The 17,559-nt window shown below is 42.1% G+C and overlaps 1 long non-coding RNA gene across 1 annotated transcript in view; it reads left to right on the top strand.

Annotated features, from left to right (window-relative positions):
* The first annotated feature begins 2,097 nt into the window (after nt 1-2,097).
* Nucleotides 2,098-17,559, top strand: part of LOC140633953 (uncharacterized) — a 132,121-nt gene continuing 116,659 nt past the window's right edge. Inside the window, exons 1-2 of the long non-coding RNA XR_012031548.1 lie at nt 2,098-2,169; nt 15,221-15,374. This is a non-coding gene — a long non-coding RNA (uncharacterized lncRNA). The remainder of the gene's footprint in view (nt 2,170-15,220; nt 15,375-17,559) is intronic.

Here is a 17,559-nt window from a genome sequence, read left to right as displayed (position 1 = left end):
GTCTCAGAAATTACTCTTATTAAGGTCACCAATAATTTTCATGTCACCAAGTCCAAAGGACATTTTCTTTAGGCTTCATCTCTTTAGCAGTGTGTAAATGACTTCTCCTGCCTTAAAGCACCATCTTCCCTTGGTTTCCAGGTCACTACATTCTACTGGTTTACCTCCTCCTCCCTGGAAACTCTCAGCTGCTTTAACCAGCTTATCCTCTTGTATCCACCACTAAAAAGTTGCCATTCCCCCTTGGCTTCACCCAAGAACCCCTTCTCTACTCCATTGTCTCTCCCTCGGTGGTCTTACCTGCTTGCAGTATGTCTGTGGTCAACGATGACTTCTGTGTTTGTATCTTTAACCCAGATCTCACCTTTGACATCAGACCCATATTCAACTACCTACCTGACAGCTCTCTGGACACTTCACTGTCCATATATGCAGTATCGAACTTATAATGCTCTCTCTCCCAACTCCTAAAGTCCTGGTTTTCTTTCAGATTCCTTCCATAATCCATAAGTTCAGGCATGAAGGCATCATATTTGGGCTTCATCACTTCCACAGTTGGTCAATTACTAAGGTCTTTCCATTCAGGTCCTAACAGACTTTGAGTTAACTCACTTCTCTTGTTCCTACTGAGTTAAGCCATCATCATCTCATAGCTGAATTTCTATGAGGGACTCCTAACTAGTCTTCCTGCTTTCTCTCTTGCCTCCCTCCAATCCATTCTCCAGCCATCAGCAGGATATGTACTTTTGAAATGAAAATCTTATAGGGGGCTTGGGCACTGAAGGGAGAGCAGGGAGACCTGAAACACTTAAAAAATAGAAAATCAATTGTTCTAAGATAAAATTCAAAATTCTTTTCTCCATTTCTCAGATTCACCACAAAGTCTGCCTGTGTTCCTGTTTTCTCTGCTGCCTCCTCACTGCTCCTTTAGCCAGGCTCTCTGCTACTCATCAATCAGCCTGCAATTCAGTTGTCACTTTGTGGGAAGCCTTCTTGGAGCCCCAAGACCAAAAAAAACCCTGGTGTTTCATGCTTCATTCTTTCAAAGAGGTAGAAGCCATGATCACAATTATAACCCAATAATTGATGAAGGGATTAGCTCCTTAAAACCTTACACTACTTTTAAAAAAAATCAATCGTAGTGATGGCTGAACAGCTCTATGAATATATGAAAAGCCGTTAAATTATATACCTGAAATGGGAGAATTGTACAATATATGAATTATATCTCAATAAAGCTGTCATATATTTTTAAAAGCCTTATATGCAAATGGAAGCTCTAGAAGAAGTAGAGAACTTGTCTATCTTGTTTGTCATTGAGAAGCTGGCACATAATGGGGTGCCTTGCACATGGTGTGTGCCCAGATATTGGCTGAATGGTGGTGAAGAGTGTGAGTACGTAACAGGGCTGCTCTCCTGACTACTAAATGCTTGGTTTTTTCTTAGATTTGGGAGAAAAAGTTTTGCTTTGATCTATTCCAGCCTGATTTTTAAAATATTCTTTATGTAAATGCCCTCAGACCTTGGTCACACCACAAGGGGAGGCAGTGACCCTGAGCTTAGAAGCTGGAAGCCCATCAGAACAAGGAGTTTTTACATTTCCCCTCTGATAGCTTGACTCTGGCAGCACCAGGCCAGCTCTACACCTACAGATACAGTAGCATGAAAGCAAGGGTCTCAGTCTCTACACAGTAATCTTACCTACAATTCCTAGGGAAGTACAGCTGAATTATTACTCTCATTACCATTATTGTTTTACATCTCCTGAATAGTTTCTTTGTTGTTTGGTATGGCTTCATGGAGGTATCATTCACATTCAGGTCCTCACTGAGAAACTCCTGTGACCAATAGAAATCAGCTAGTCATGGAGGCAGCCGTCTCAGAAAGAATTCAGACTGACCATACACCCTTCTTCCTACAAAGCATTAACCTTTATTTATTTTAGGATTACTCTAGAGGAAACCAAAAACAATCAATGACTCTGACCTCATTTGGTTCCATTTCTTTCTACTTTCCTTTCTGGATCACTGACTCAAGATGAAGCAAAGCATGCTCCAGTGAGCATGCTCACAGTTTGCATCATAACTGGAAAAACTGCCTTATTTGTGTTCCCTGGGTGTGCATGTGGCAGCATGGACCAACATCTAAATAGATGTGAAAGAAGAATAGGTAGGTAAGTGTACTTCAGAAGGAGATTCCAATTGCAATTTTTCTTTTCATCACAGACTCTGTCCCAAGCAGTGCATCACTCTGAACCTATCGCCTGTGCACAGACTGCTTGAAACATTATTTTAAAGACTTTCCAACTGAAGCCCCTTGTCCCTTGTTTACGTAAGATATTAATGGGGCTGAGTGCAGGATGCATTTCTGGGTAAAAATACTCACCAATGAATGTTATGGTTCTGGGGAGTGAAAACTAGAACCTCTGATTTTTAGTATAAAGTGACTTCCTACAAATTACTTCTGTCTTCTATCAGATGCCAGCCGGGAGCACAGGGGTGGTGGGAGCTGCAGCAGTGACTCTGAACAAGGCATGTGCAGAATTCTCTGTAAAGCATTGCCAGACTGGCATATTTCCACATGCACTCGTCCAGTTGCCTAGATCTTTACAAGATTCAATTCTAGATTTTAATGATTGTAAGTCTCCTAACAAATTCATCTGTCCATTCATTCAAAAATATTGGTTGAGCATGTTATAGGCACTAGGGATCTAGTGGCAAACAAGACAAGTGAGGTCTCTGTCTTCAAGGAGCTTATATTCTAGTATGGGGAAATAGCAGTAAGCAAGAAATATAGTAATGTCAGAGATTGATCATAAAAAGAAACAAAACCAGGACAGTGATTAGAGTTACGGTGGGAACAAGGATACTTTAGGGAACATCAGAAACACTTCTATGAGCACGTAGCATTTGAACTGAATGATGGGAAGAAACCAGCCATGTGAAAATTAGAAGAGCAATTCAGGAGGAGGGAACTGCAAGTGCCAATATCCTGGGGCAGGAACAAATTAATTGTGTGCATAGAACAGAAGGAAGTCCGGTGTAGCTGGACTGGAATGAACAAACAGGAATGGGGATTTGTGGGTTTGGAACAGGGTTGGAGCTGAATCTGCTGGGAACCCTGCAGGCCTTCGCTAGTCTAAGTGCAGTGGGAAGACATTGGAGGGTTTTAAGCAGTGAGTGTTGGGGTGACACGAATGACTTGGAGTGAAGAAGAATCTGGGGGACTCATTGCTGGGTTAAGAACACAGGGACAGCCCCTGGTAAGGCCGAGGCCAGTTGCTATCTGTGCAGTGTCTAAGCCAAGAGCCAGAGACCCTTGATCTCACCAAACTGTCTCCCTTGGCTCTGGTTAGCCACTAAGCCTTTAGCCTGAGACTAGGCTTTAAGAAAAGGCAACTAAAAATCCTATGTGCCTTTAGCTGTATATTCAATCAGCACCCTCCATCCTTTCCAATTTGTTGTGGCAACTTATATTGGATTCCCGAACTCAAGTGCTATTTCGTTTAATGAAGAGGCTCTGGCCTTAATTAAGATGACTGGGCTGCATTTGCAGAGTTAACAATTCTACCTTTAAATTGCTGTCGCCAAATTGCTGGGTGCTTGAAGCTAGCCAGCCACCTCCAAAAGCTGCTTTCCTTGTGCCTCCCTATCAGGAGCCAGGTAGGCATCTAAGGACTTCCGGAGACCTCTTGCTGAAGTGCTGGACAAGGCTCCTCTGTGACACTGTCACAGCTCTTAAAGGCAGAGAATTGCCAATTAGCCATGTAGTCTGCTTTTGGAATCCAGTTCAAACATCATTTCCTCAAAGTGAACTAAATTATAAATTTTTTTCTGCTGATTATAGATAACAGATCAGAGCATTTTAAAATATATTGCTCTTTTCCAGGAGAGGAATAAAAATCTTGACACTTAAAAAATAGCAGCAACCAACCATCATGATGTTTTTCCTATGATGTGCCGGAGCAAATCTTTATGTTCTTCACAAATGAGGGTACTGTCTGGGTCAGAGTGGAGTGTGGGAGGTGAAAATGACTTCGTGATGAATTTTGGTCCTTCCCCCTTTATTCTCTGCTTACTTGTGATTTCAACTCCCACTAGTGTTTTCTAGTAAGCTAATACTGAATTATGGCATTCTTTTCTTTAGCAAGGTCTCTTGACAGTTAGAACTAGGGTAATAATAATGGGAGGCAGGAGGAGGAAATGGATCTTTAACCAGCTTTTATGTCTGTGATAGATGGCGAAAGGAGGGCACGTGGTTAGCTTTGAGTGAAGCTGAGGGACAGGACCCAGTAATTGGTCTGACAATTTTAAAATCTATTCTTCACATTAAAAAAAGTTAATCATCAAATTGCTTTCATAATAGTCCCTCAGAAGCAAGACATGATTTTGCCTGTTTCTCAGGAAAGCAGCAAAGAGACTTTCGTAGATAAACTCCATCACTGGGTTGGAAGATGGGCACAAGGAGATAGGACAGGGACTCAACAAAAAACATCTCTTTCTGCATTAGCCAGGAGTTGACGTGGGTGGAAGAGGTGTTCTCTGGGGAACAGTGTCTCCCAGCTAAGGAATGCAAGAGATGCTCATAGCAGGGCTTGTGAGACTTCACTGCCCCCTTTCCAGACAGATTTTTCTCACCCAGCTGCGCCCTGGGGTTCATTTTCCACCTTTGGGTTGAAAGCCATCATCTCCAGGCGATTCTTGCTACATGCATGCTCTAGGCTAGTGGGAGCAAATCATATACCATGTCGACATGGATTCATCATGTAGGCTGCCTAACGCCAGGGCCCAGAGGTAATTGCCACTCATTCACTCTTTTCATTTTCATCTCATCTTTGTCACCTCTCCCCTCCACTCCTCCAAGTACCTCTTCCCACCAGTTTTGCAAGCCTGAGTTTTGTCCTTCAGGTCCAGCTGGCCGCAAGCATCATATCCAACCAGGTTCACTCCTTCTCAGAAACCTCTCTTGAGTCCCCACTGTTTAGACTCCTGAAACTGTGTTGGCAAAGCCCCAAAGCTGTAGGGACTCTGCGACTGGCTAACTCTCTGCTCTGGGGAGAGTCACGCAGCCCCTTAGGTCCAGAAGCGGAGCAAAGGGGCTGTCAACACTGTGTCTATGGCTATGGGTGGAGACACCAGAGAATGTTCATCTCTTTTTTCTGTGTTACAGTCTTTAGATTTGTTGAAACATCAGCCTCATTAATTCGTCTGGGTTGTCTACGTATCTACCCATTTCTAGCTAAATTCTGAAGATGCATAGGGAGAGAATGCACAAGCTCTAATTCTTTCTTGCCACTGCTTGAGGCTCCTCTCTGTGAAATAGGAAAAACAGTACTTAGCTCATGGCTCGTACATGCAAGTGACACTCTGTTGTATCTGGTCCCAACACTGCATTTTATTTCCCTCCCTGCCCCTCTCTCAGCAGTGCCTAGAAGGGTGCCTGGACTGTTGGAAATTCTCTGCCAAAGGTCAGCCCCGGCCTGTGTTCTCCAACAACACATCCAGCTACCTTACAGTCACACAGCTGTGTCGGCTGTCTCATTCTGCCCACCTGGCTCTCTCTGCCCCTTAGTCGTTTTTCCATTTTGTTTTTCTGTATTTGTGGATTCTCAGGCATGGGAAGAACTTTGATTTTCGTGAGCTTTTGTGATTGTAAGAAAATCAGTCCTATTTTCCATGCCTTCAGGAAAGAGATTCCCACTAATCCAGGCACACTTCAGTTTTAACTTCCTAACAACAAGGAGTTTCATTCCTCGAAAGCTCTGTAATTCTTGCCCTAGTTCTACCTCTGACCTTGGTGTGTAATCTTACAGAAATCAGCCTTCCCAAGCCCTGTTTGGCTCCCTTGTTAAATGATGGAGGAACAGGATGAAATGCTCCCCTAGCCTGAGTTTATTAGTTCTCTTGTCTGAATCTCACCAGAGAAGAACAACACACTGACAACATCCTTTCTTTAAAAGCTCTAAATGAATCTGCTTCATGACTTTGCAGAGGCAAAGCGGGCAGCAGCACCCCCAGCCGGTTGCTAAAAATGGATCTCTGAGTTCTGTAGTCAGTTCATGGTCAGTGTGCCACAGCTGCATGCAGGCAGGACGCCCGGGGGCTAGCCTGGCACTGGGGCTTGTGCGAAGGGGCTGCAGCAAGCCCATGCCACCTTTGGACTATTTTCTCTGTGGGTCTTGTGGTCTTACTTTCACACCTAGACAGGCCCTATGATGTCTTTCATCTATGTGAATGTAAAATGTGGACAAAAAAAAAAAAAAAAAAAAAAACCCAACAAACACAAAACAATGAGCAAATGCCCCTTTGTAGAGCACGTCAGCCCTTCTGCTTCTGCATAGGACTAGAACTGAGGATCCTTTGCTCCTGGCCTAGGTATGCTTTATGGGATGGGTGCTATGTCCCAACCTGACCCTTTCATCTCCATATTGGGGGTGAATTGCAGTGCTTTTACATTTTAGCAGTGGTCTCATGCATTAGTCCTTTTTCTTATTTCCAGCTGTCCTTGCAACGCTCTTCAAAGTTTTCCGTGCTCCTCTGGTCTGGGAAACCTTGAACTGACAGAGATGTCACCATACTAACATGGTTCTGGTTTCTTTTGCTCACTCTGCTGTGGGATGTTGTCTTTCCTTGAGGTCTCTCCATGAAAAAACAGAAAATGCATCTCCCCCAGTTTTGCTGTCCTGCTTGTTTCTGCTCCATTAACGCAGAATGGTCTGCCCTATGAGCAGCCACAGCGGCCAGCCTGCCATCCTTCAGTGGGTTTCTTAGGGAGTGCGGAATAATGCCGCAGCAACTTAATTTCCTCTCTGCTCCCCAATCCAATGTGGCAGATGGCCGGCCCTGGGAGCCAGCAGATCCAAATTGAGTCTCTTGCAGCACACCCTGTGTTCAAGGTTCATCTTGTTCAAGGGTACAGAACAAAGGATGGAGTCTTAATCAAAGTGAAAGCCATAGGTGATGAGGGCTTCCACTTCCTCCAGCTCCACAATTCTCTGCCTCCAGCTCCAGCATTACTGGGAACACAGCTCTGCCTCTGATAAAACAACAACAACAACAAAATTTTAAAAACCCAATAGACCAGATTTCCTACCCAATCCCTCCTGCTTGGGTTGAATTTGGGTGGTAATTCCCATTTAATTACTGCTTTATCACTATCATGGCAAATGATCTCCCAGTTGCTTCTCGCATCCATCTGTTGGAAGTTGCTTTAGCTAAAGCTCCCATCTTTAGCTTCTCCAATAAGGGATTGAAAGGAGATCAAACCGAGGAAAATAATGTAATACAAAAAAATAATGTCATACATAATAATAATCAGCACTGACTGAATATGTTGAGTGTCAGGTAATGTGCTAAGTACTATGCATGAATTATTACTTCATTGATTCCGCATTGAAACTTTGTAAGGTAGAGGAGAGTATCTCCATCTCAGTGATGAAGAAACCAAGTCTCAGTGGGGTTCAACAGCTTTGTCAAGGTTATACAGCTATAGAATGGTAAAATTAGAATTCAAGCCCAAGCTTGCTTGCCACCAGAATTCATGCTCCTAATCGTGTTTCAGTTTTCAGTTTTCTGGGAAGAGCTGAAACCCAGACTTGTTTTCTCAAATTGTCCAGTGGCATTTTCTTATTCTGCATCATAGCTCTTGCCTGTCTGTAAGGAAATTATTGACCCACTCTGAACTTCAAGGTCCCCATGTAGATGGTTAAGAGTAAAGGTATCACCTGCACTGAACACTTAACATTTTATCAACGTTGTGTCAGCCACAGAGCAGAGATTCAGAAAATGCTAGTTACATTTCTTAAGAGGAGTCTCCACACGGACACTTGGTTTCTACTTGGAAAGAGACATTGGGTGTACACATTCTGTGAAAGATCTCTTGAAATTCACTTTATCAAATGTAAAGAATAGTCTTGCTGGTGAATGATATAGTCAGTGAGGTAAGCTGTTTCTTCTCAAAGATTTGTATTTTAGTAGCCAAGGTAAACCTACCCAGCTCGGTCAGCCTAGTGGTTGAGAAACAAAGAGAAGTCAGGTGTCTCTTCATAATGAGACATTCATGAGCATTTTCACATTTACCTTCTTGAAACACATCCTCTGCCCGTTGAAGACCATATAAGAGAAGAATCTTGTTTCACTTTGACCCTTATATACCTAGGAGCCAATTGAACCCTTTGTGGTTAGAGCCTTTTGAAATCCTGGGGCTTCCTTCTTTAGTTTGATTTCTCCTCCTGGTTTTCTAGGGGCTTGTTTCAAGAGAGGCTTGAGAAATCGTGCAGTGTAATTGGATGATTGGTATACTTTAATTAAGGCAGCAAGATACAACGTGCAGCACATTTCAGGTTGCTTGTAGGAAGCCTAGGTGGTTGTCTGCTAGATAAAGCTCAAAGAGGCTTATTTTAATAACTACAAGGTGAAATTGCCATCTGTAGGTTGGTCTGTGCTGTTAAGACTATGGGGTTGCATTTGTATGTAAAAACTAGTGAGACCTTTGAATGATCACCCCTTAATCTAGCTCCATGTGGGTCACGTCTTAATGAATAATGATGACTGGTTCCCTGGTAGTTGGGAAATGCTCATTGCATGGAATTAAATGATCTCTTGATAAATTTTAAATCAGTCTGGTTTCCTTCCAGCCCTCATAGCTATCCTCCCTAATCATGCAGTTTGTGCCTAGTTGAATATTTAACTAATTTTACTACTAGATTAGTCAGAGCACAATTCAGAAAGTTAAGAAGGAAAGTATCCTTAAAATTCAACATATTCCTAGCTCAGATGTAAATTGCTTTTAGATTACTTGGCATTTTGGAAAATGTGCTACAATTGTATTGAAAACCAAATGTGCAAAGATAAAGTTTCCCTTAATTTTAAAAATAAATGCTCAGAAAACTTGGGAGTATAGATAATTATAAGATATGTGCATGGCTAGAGTGGAAGCAAGTGCTATTTTATCATGGTGATACTTATGCATCCAGATGGCATCCCATAGAAAGCTTTCTAAGAATTGCTATTCATGGGAACTTATCAAAAGATGCTTTTGTTGTGTATTCACTTGTCTGGGTTGCTCTGGTGTCATTGGTAACACTTTGGACTATTTCTTTCTCTGGGAGTTCACCTGTCCCAGATTATGTCAGCTCAAGCTAATGTGAAGAAACGACAACAATGACCTACTACAAGCTATCTCTCAGGAGACAGGGATGATTCCGTGAGACAAATATAGTATTGTCACTGTGTATGTGTGTGTGAATAGAGAGACAGATTTTGAGGGCATACCTCTAAAGGAGTATTTAATAAACAGGATCCTGCATACAAATGGCCAACAGATACATGAAAAGATGTTCAACATAATGAGATATCACCTCACACATGTTTGGATACCTCTTATCAAAAAGATGAAAGATAGGACGAGGAGGGGCAAGAAGGCGGAAGAGTAGGGTCTCCAAATCACCTGTCCCCACCAAATTACCTAGAAAACCTTCAAATTATCCTGAAAATCTACGAATTCGGCCTGAGAATTAAAGAGAGAACACCTGGAATGCTACAGTGAGAAGAGTTCGCGCTTCTATCAAGGTAGGAAGACGGAGAAAAAGAAATAAAGAAACAAAGGCCTCCAAGGGGGAGGGGCCCCGCGAGGAGCCGGGCTGAGGCCGGGGCGAGTGTCCCCAGGACAGGAGAGCCCCGTCCCGGAGACGCAGGAGCTGCACCGACCTTCCCGGGCGGAAAGGGGCTCGCAGGGAGGTGGAGCAGGACCCAGGAGGGCGGGGATGCCTTGGGCTCCCGGGGACAATAACAGACACCTGCCCCCCGGTAGAGTGCGCCGAGCTCCCTAAGGGCTGCAGCGCGCACGGCGGGACCCGGCGGGACCTGGAGCAGCTCGGAGGGGCTCGGGCTGGGGCTCCGCGGAGGGGGCTGCACGGCCCCGGGAGCGCGAATCCAACATCGCAGACCGGGAGCACAGGGCGCTGGGACACAGCCCAGGATGCTGCCTCCCCCCGGGACAGGCAGAGGCCGGGAGGGCCCAGGACAGCAAGGACGCTGCTGCCCGGAGCTGAGCAGATCAGCGGCCCCGCCCCGGAGCCTCCAGGCCCTGCAGAGGAGAGCTCCGGGGTTACTGCGGGAGCTGAATCCAGGTTTCCAGAGCTGCCCCGCCACTGGGGCTGTCGCTCCTGGGACCTCACGGGGTAAACAACCCCCACTGAGCCCTGCACCAGGCAGGGGGCAGAGCAGCTCTCCCAAGCGCTAACACCTGAAAATCAGCACAGCAGGCCCCTCCCCCAGAAGACCAGCTAGACGGACAATTTCCAGGAGAAGCCAAGGGACTTAAAGTACACAGAATCAGAAGATACTCCCCCGTGGTTCTTTTTTTTTTGTTTTTTTTTTTGTTTTTTTGTTTTTTTTGTTTTTTTTTTGTTTTTTTTTGTTTTGTTTTGCTTTTTGATTTGTTTCCTTCCCCCACCCCCTTTTTTTTCCTTTCTTTCTTTTTCTTTCTCTTTTTCTTCTTTTTTTTTCGTTTTTTTTCTTACTTTTTTTTCCTCTTTCTCTTTTCTTTCCTTCTTTCTCTCCTCTCTTTTTCTCCTTTTCCCAGTACAACTTGCTTTTGGCCACTCTGCACTGAGCAAAATGACTAGAAGGAAAACCTCACCTCAAAAGAAAGAATCAGAAACAGTCCTCTCTCCCACAGAGTTACAAAATCTGGATTACAATTCAATGTCAGAAAGCCAATTCAGAAGCACTATTATACAGCTACTGGTGGCTCTAGAAAAAAGCATAAAGGACTCAAGAGACTTCATGACTGCAGAATTTAGAGCTAATCAGGTAGAAATTAAAAATCATTTGAATGAGATGCAATCCAAACTAGAAGTCCTAACGACGAGAGTTAACGAGGTGGAAGAACGAGTGAGTGACATAGAAGACAAGTTGATAGCAAAGAGGGAAACTGAGGAAAAAAGAGACAAACAATTAAAAGACCATGAAGATAGATTAAGGGAAATAAACGACAGCCTGAGGAAGAAAAACTTACGTTTAATTGGGGTTCCCGAGGGCGCCGAAAGGGACAGAGGGCCAGAATATGTATTTGAACAAATCCTAGCTGAAAACTTTCCTAATCTGGGAAGGGAAACAGGCATTCAGATCCAGGAAATAGAGAGATCCCCCCCTAAAATCAATAAAAACCGTTCAACACCTCGACATTTAATAGTGAAGCTTGCAAATTCCAAAGATAAAGAGAAGATCCTTAAAGCAGCAAGAGACAAGAAATCCCTGACTTTTATGGGGAGGAGTATTAGGGTAACAGCAGACCTCTCCACAGAGACCTGGCAGGCCAGAAAGGGCTGGCAGGATATATTCAGGGTCCTAAATGAAAAGAACATGCAACCAAGAATACTTTATCCAGCAAGGCTCTCATTCAAAATGGAAGGAGAGATAAAGAGCTTCCAAGACAGGCAGCAACTGAAAGAATATGTGACCTCCAAACCAGCTCTGCAAGAAATTTTAAGGGGGACTCTTAAAATTCCCCTTTAAGAAGAAGTTCAGTGGAACAATCCACAAAAACAAGAACTGAATAGATATCATGATGACACTAAACTCATATCTGTCAATAGTAACTCTGAATGTGAACGGACTTAATGACCCCATCAAAAGGCGCAGGGTCTCGGACTGGATAAAAAAGCAGGACCCATCTATTTGCTGTCTACAAGAGACTCATTTTAGACAGAAGGACACCTACAGCCTGAAAATAAAAGGTTGGAGAACCATTTACCATTCGAATGGTCCTCAAAAGAAAGCAGGGGTAGCCATCCTTATATCAGATAAACTAAAATTTACCCCGAAGACTGTAGTGAGAGATGAAGAGGGACACTATATCATACTTAAAGGATCTATCCAACAAGAGGACTTAACAATCCTCAATATATATGCCCCGAATGTGGGAGCTGCCAAATATATAAATCAATTATTAACCAAAGTGAAGAAATACTTAGATAATAATACACTTATACTTGGTGACTTCAATCTAGCTCTTTCTATACTAGATAGGTCTTCTAGGCACAACATCTCCAAAGAAACGAGAGCTTTAAATGATACACTGGACCAGATGGATTTCACAGATATCTACAGAACTTTACACCCAAACTCAACTGAATACACATTCTTCTCAAGTGCACATGGAACTTTCTCCAGAATAGACCACATACTGGGTCACAAATCGGGTCTGAACCGATACCAAAAGATTGGGATCGTCCCCTGCATATTCTCAGACCATAATGCCTTGAAATTAGAACTAAATCACAACAAGAAGTTTGGAAGGACCTCAAACACGTGGCGGTTAAGGACCATCCTGCTAAAAGATGAAAGGGTCAACCAGGAAATTAAGGAAGAATTAAAAAGATTCATGGAAACTAATGAGAATGAAGATACAACCGTTCAAAATCTTTGGGATGCAGCAAAAGCAGTCCTAAGGGGGAAATAGATCGCAATACAAGCATCCATTCAAAAACTGGAAAGAACTCAAATACAAAAGCTAATCTTACACATAAAGGAGCTAGAGAAAAAACAGCAAATAGATCCTACACCCAGGAGAAGAAGGGAGTTAATAAAGATTCGAACAGAACTCAACGAAATCGAGACCAGAAGAACTGTGGAACAGATCAACAGAACCAGGAGTTGGTTCTTTGAAAGAATTAATAAGATAGATAAACCATTAGCCAGCCTTATTAAAAAGAAGAGAGAGAAGACTCAAATTAATAAAATCATGAATGAGAAAGGAGAGATCACTACCAACACCAAGGAAATACAAACGATTTTAAAAACATATTATGAACAGCTATACGCCAATAAATTAGGCAATCTAGGAGAAATGGACGCATTCCTGGAAAGCCACAAACTACCAAAACTGGAACAGGAAGAAATAGAAAACCTGAACAGGCCAATAACCAGGGAGGAAATTGAAGCAGTCATCAAAAACCTCCCAAGACACAAGAGTCCAGGGCCAGATGGCTTCCCAGGGGAATTTTATCAAACGTTTAAAGAAGAAACCATACCTATTCTCCTAAAGCTGTTTGGAAAGATAGAAAGAGATGGAGTGCTTCCAAATTCGTTCTATGAGGCCAGCATCACCTTAATTCCGAAACCAGACAAAGACCCCACCAAAAAGGAGAATTACAGACCAATATCCCTGATGAACATGGATGCAAAAATTCTCAACAAGATACTGGCCAATAGGATCCAACAGTACATTAAGAAAATTATTCACCATGACCAAGTAGGATTTATCCCCGGGACACAAGGCTGGTTCAACACTCGTAAAACAATCAGTGTGATTCATCATATCAGCAAGAGAAAAACCAAGAACCATATGATCCTCTCATTAGATGCAGAGAAAGCATTTGACAAAATGCTTAATTTTTTAATAGAACTTCCATATTGTTTTCTACATGGCTGTACCAGTATACATTCTCACCAACAGTGTGCAAGGGCTCTCTTTTCTCCACATCCTCACCAACACTTCCTATCTTTCATCTTTTTTTTTAATTTATTTTTTATTGGTGTTCAATTTACTAATATACAGAATAACCCCCAGTGCCTGTCACCCATTCACTCCCACCCCCCGCCCTCCTCCCCTTCTACCACCCCTAGTTCGTTTCCCAGAGTTAGCAGTCTTTACATTCTGTCTCTCTTTCTGATATTTCCCACACATTTCTTCTCCCTTCCCTTATATTCCCTTTCACTATTATTTATATTCCCCAAATGAATAAGAACATATAATGTTTGTCCTTCTCCGATTGACTTACTTCACTCAGCATAATACCCTCCAGTTCCATCCACGTTGAAGCAAATGGTGGGTATTTGTCATTTCTAATAGCTGAGTAATATTGCATTGTATACATAAACCACATCTTCTTTATCCATTCATCTTTCGATGGACACCGAGGCTCCTTCCACAGTTTGGCTATTGTGGCCATTGCTGCTAGAAACATCGGAGTGCAGGTGTCCCGGCGTTTCATTGCATCTGTATCTTTGGGGTAAATCCCCAACAGTTCAATTGCTGGGTCGTAGGGCAGGTCTATTTTTAACACTTTGAGGAACCTCCACACAGTTTTCCAGAGTGGCTGCATCAGTTCAGATTCCCACCAACAGTGCAAGAGTGTTCCCCTTTGTCCACATCCTCTCCAACATTTGTGGTTTCCTGCCTTGTTAATTTTCTCCATTCTCACTGGTGTGAGGTGGTATCTCATTGTGGTTTTGATTTGTATTTCCCTGATGGCAAGTGATGCAGAGCATTTTCTCATGTGCTTGTTGGCCATGTCTATGTCTTCCTCTGTGAGACTTTTGTTCATGTCTTTTGCCCATTTCATGATTGGATTGTTTGTTTCTTTGCTGTTGAGTTTAATAGGTTCTTTATAGATCTTGGAAACTAGCCCTTTATCTGATACGTCATTTGCAAATATCTTCTCCCATTCTGTAGGTTGTCTTTTAATGTCTGTTTTTTGTTTGCTTTGTTTTCTAATTCAAGTATAATTAATATATGGCGTTGTATTAGTTTCAGGGGTACAATATAATGATTCAATAGTTCTATATATTATTCAGTATATTCAGTGCTCATCATGATAAGTGTACTCTTAATCCCTTTCACCTATTTCACCCATCCCCTCTGGAAACCACAAGTTTGTTCTCTATATTTAAAAGTCTGATTTTTTTTTTGGTCTCTGTTTTCTTTGTTAATTTTTTTTTTACATTCCACAGAGCAGTGAATGATATGATGGATGAACCTGAAGGACGCTAAGTGAAATGAAACAGATGCAGAAAGACAGAATTCTCATGATCTCACTTATATTTAGAATCTAAAATACTCCTAGAAGCTGAGAGTAGAATGGTGGTTTCCAGGAGCTTGGGGGGAGGAAGACATGGGGAGAGGCAGTTCAAGGGGTACAGAATTTCAGTGATGTAAGATGAGCAAGATCTAGAGAGCTAATGTACAGCATGGTGACTATAATTAACAATACTGTATTATATACTTGAGATTTGCTATGAGGGAAAACTTAAGTGTTCTTATCACACACACAAAAAAGAAAATGATAACTATGTGAGGTGATGGATGTTAATTTTGATTGTGGTGATCATTTCACAATGTTTGTAGTATATATCAAAACAGCAAGTTATACACCTTAAATATATACATTTTTATTTTTTAATTATATCTTAATCATGCTGTTCTAAACACACAGGGTCCTTTGAAGACTCCTTGATTTCTCCTATGGCCTTTCCTGACCTGCCCAGTTCACTGTGGCTTAGCTGTCCCCTAACTCTGGTAACTCTGGTACCATTCTCCTTCTGAACCACACCTCGTGACAGCATTGATCTACACACTACTGCTCTCAGGTATGTCCATCTTGTCTCCTTGACAGCAGTAACTACATAGGAAATGGCTTCTCTACTCCTCATAATACCCTAGGACAAAGATCCATACACATGTCATGTACCTAGTTTGCTGGCCTCATTATTAGGAGAAAAAGAAAAGCAACTTCCTCAGTCTTCTATTTACATGAAAGTGAGACTGATGTAGATCTGGCTTCTCAGTATGAATCTTTATTATAAGCAGCCCCTAATCTTCTTCAAAAGCCATGGATGGCCTTACATTGGGATTATGTGGCTGGTTTTATCCCCTTCTTAACAAACTGAAGTTAGCTATGAAGGTTAGGAGGAACTTGCAGAAATCTGGTGTTCATCCTGTATCACAGGGAGCTAGCTACATGCAGAATAATTTTCTTTTCTACAAAGCTGTCTACTGTTAGATGATTGAACACTACTCATAATTTGCTAGAGAAAGGGGAGGACCAAGTCTATTGTGTATGTGGTATCTTTTAAATGCTGACTCTCTTTTTCTATTCTTTTGCCATTTGAGCTCAATTTTAAAATGATTTTCAGACCTAGCAAGAATATTGAAAGTAGTTTATTTTCTGAAACAGCTCAGTTTTCTTAGGCAGTTTGTAGAAAACCTTAAGATATGTAATGCTGCTATAATTTGGGAAATCATACTAATTTTACAAGATGGACATACCTGAGAACAATGATGTGTAGATCAGTACTGCCAACAGGTATGGTTCAGATGGTAATTCTAAGTCATAGAAGTTATCTAAGTGTGAATCAGTATACTTAGTGTTATTCAGAATATGAGCCAGTGCTCACATTTAAATTTAGTCTCCAAATTAAGATGCTCAATAACGTGGGGGTGGAAATATAAAAGAAGCCATGGTGGTGATAGAATTAGGAAGTAGATAGAAATCAGTATTAGATGCTGGTTGCTAGGGACATCCTTTGAATATACACCACCTCCAAATAACTGGCTCTATTTCTGCTCAGCTTCTTGACCTACCTAAGTAATTCAACATTGCCAATATGGCCTAATGGAGGAATGAAGTTGATAAGACCTTGTAATCCTTTCCTTAGTCTTTCTAGTTTAGCTTAACCATTTTCTAATTATTTCTATAGATTCCAGTTCTTTAGAAATTTAATAGTTATGTTGAAATTCCCTGGGCTAGGTATGTCAGTTAGATATTGCTGTGTAAGAAATCACTCCAAAACAAATCAAGCATTTATGTAACTTATGATTCTGTGGGCTGGTTGGGTAATTCCTTTGTTCTCCTCTGGGCTTGCTCATGCACTTTTGGTCAACTATGGGTTAGATAGGTGACTACAGATACTGGCTGGGACTTCTCAAATGTTGGGAGTCAGCTGACTGCCAGCTGGTTTAGGAAGGCCTTGGGTCCTTATCCCAAATTCAGATAATCCAGCTTGTTCACACTGCAGTAGCAGGCAAAGAGAAGCAGTGAGCAAGGTCTCTTGATGCTTAGGTTCAGAACTGGCACAATGTCATTTCTGCCCATTCTGTTGGGCAAAGGAAGTCACCAGCCCAGCCCAGATTCAAAGTGTGAGGTATTAGACTCTAACTCTGGAGGGGAAGAGCCACAAGTCACAGTGCAAAAGCATAGATACAGGGAGGGTAAATAATTGTGGGGTTTATTTATTTATTTATTTATTCATTCATGAAAGACAGAGAGAGAGGCAGGCAGAGACACAGGCAGAGGGAGAAGCAGGCTTCATGCCGGGAGCCTGACATGGGACTCGATCTCGGGTCTCCAGGATCACGCCTAGGACCAAAGGCAGGCGCCAAACCACTGAGCCACCCCGGGATTACCTGGGTTTGTTTTTTGTTTGTAGTTTACATATTGGGAGAATTTTATACATACACGGATACAAATTTAAAAAAAGTTTGTTTTGAGAGGGAAAAAAAAGCTTATTTTAGCTACTGAAATGTAGGAGCAGTGATCAGAGTGCAACATTAGGTGTCAGAATGTAAAAGATGTTTTTCCTGTACTCTAATTTTAGGTGTCCATTCTCTCAGGGTTTGACTTGGTGATTTTGCTATTGTTGTTCTCTCTTCTCATTTGGCTACATTTTCAAAGGACTGGGATTTTCAGATGCCTGAGATCATTTAAGATACAGGTCTTAAATGTGTGTTCAGAACCTTTGTACTGTGTAATTGATTATTTTGGGTTATAATAGT

This window comes from Canis lupus, chromosome 5 (genome assembly GCF_048164855.1).
Source record: "Canis lupus baileyi chromosome 5, mCanLup2.hap1, whole genome shotgun sequence".
In the NCBI taxonomy this organism is placed as follows: domain Eukaryota; kingdom Metazoa; phylum Chordata; class Mammalia; order Carnivora; family Canidae; genus Canis; species Canis lupus.
Note: the sequence above shows the minus strand (reverse complement) of the source record. Positions and strands in the feature narration are given on the sequence as shown.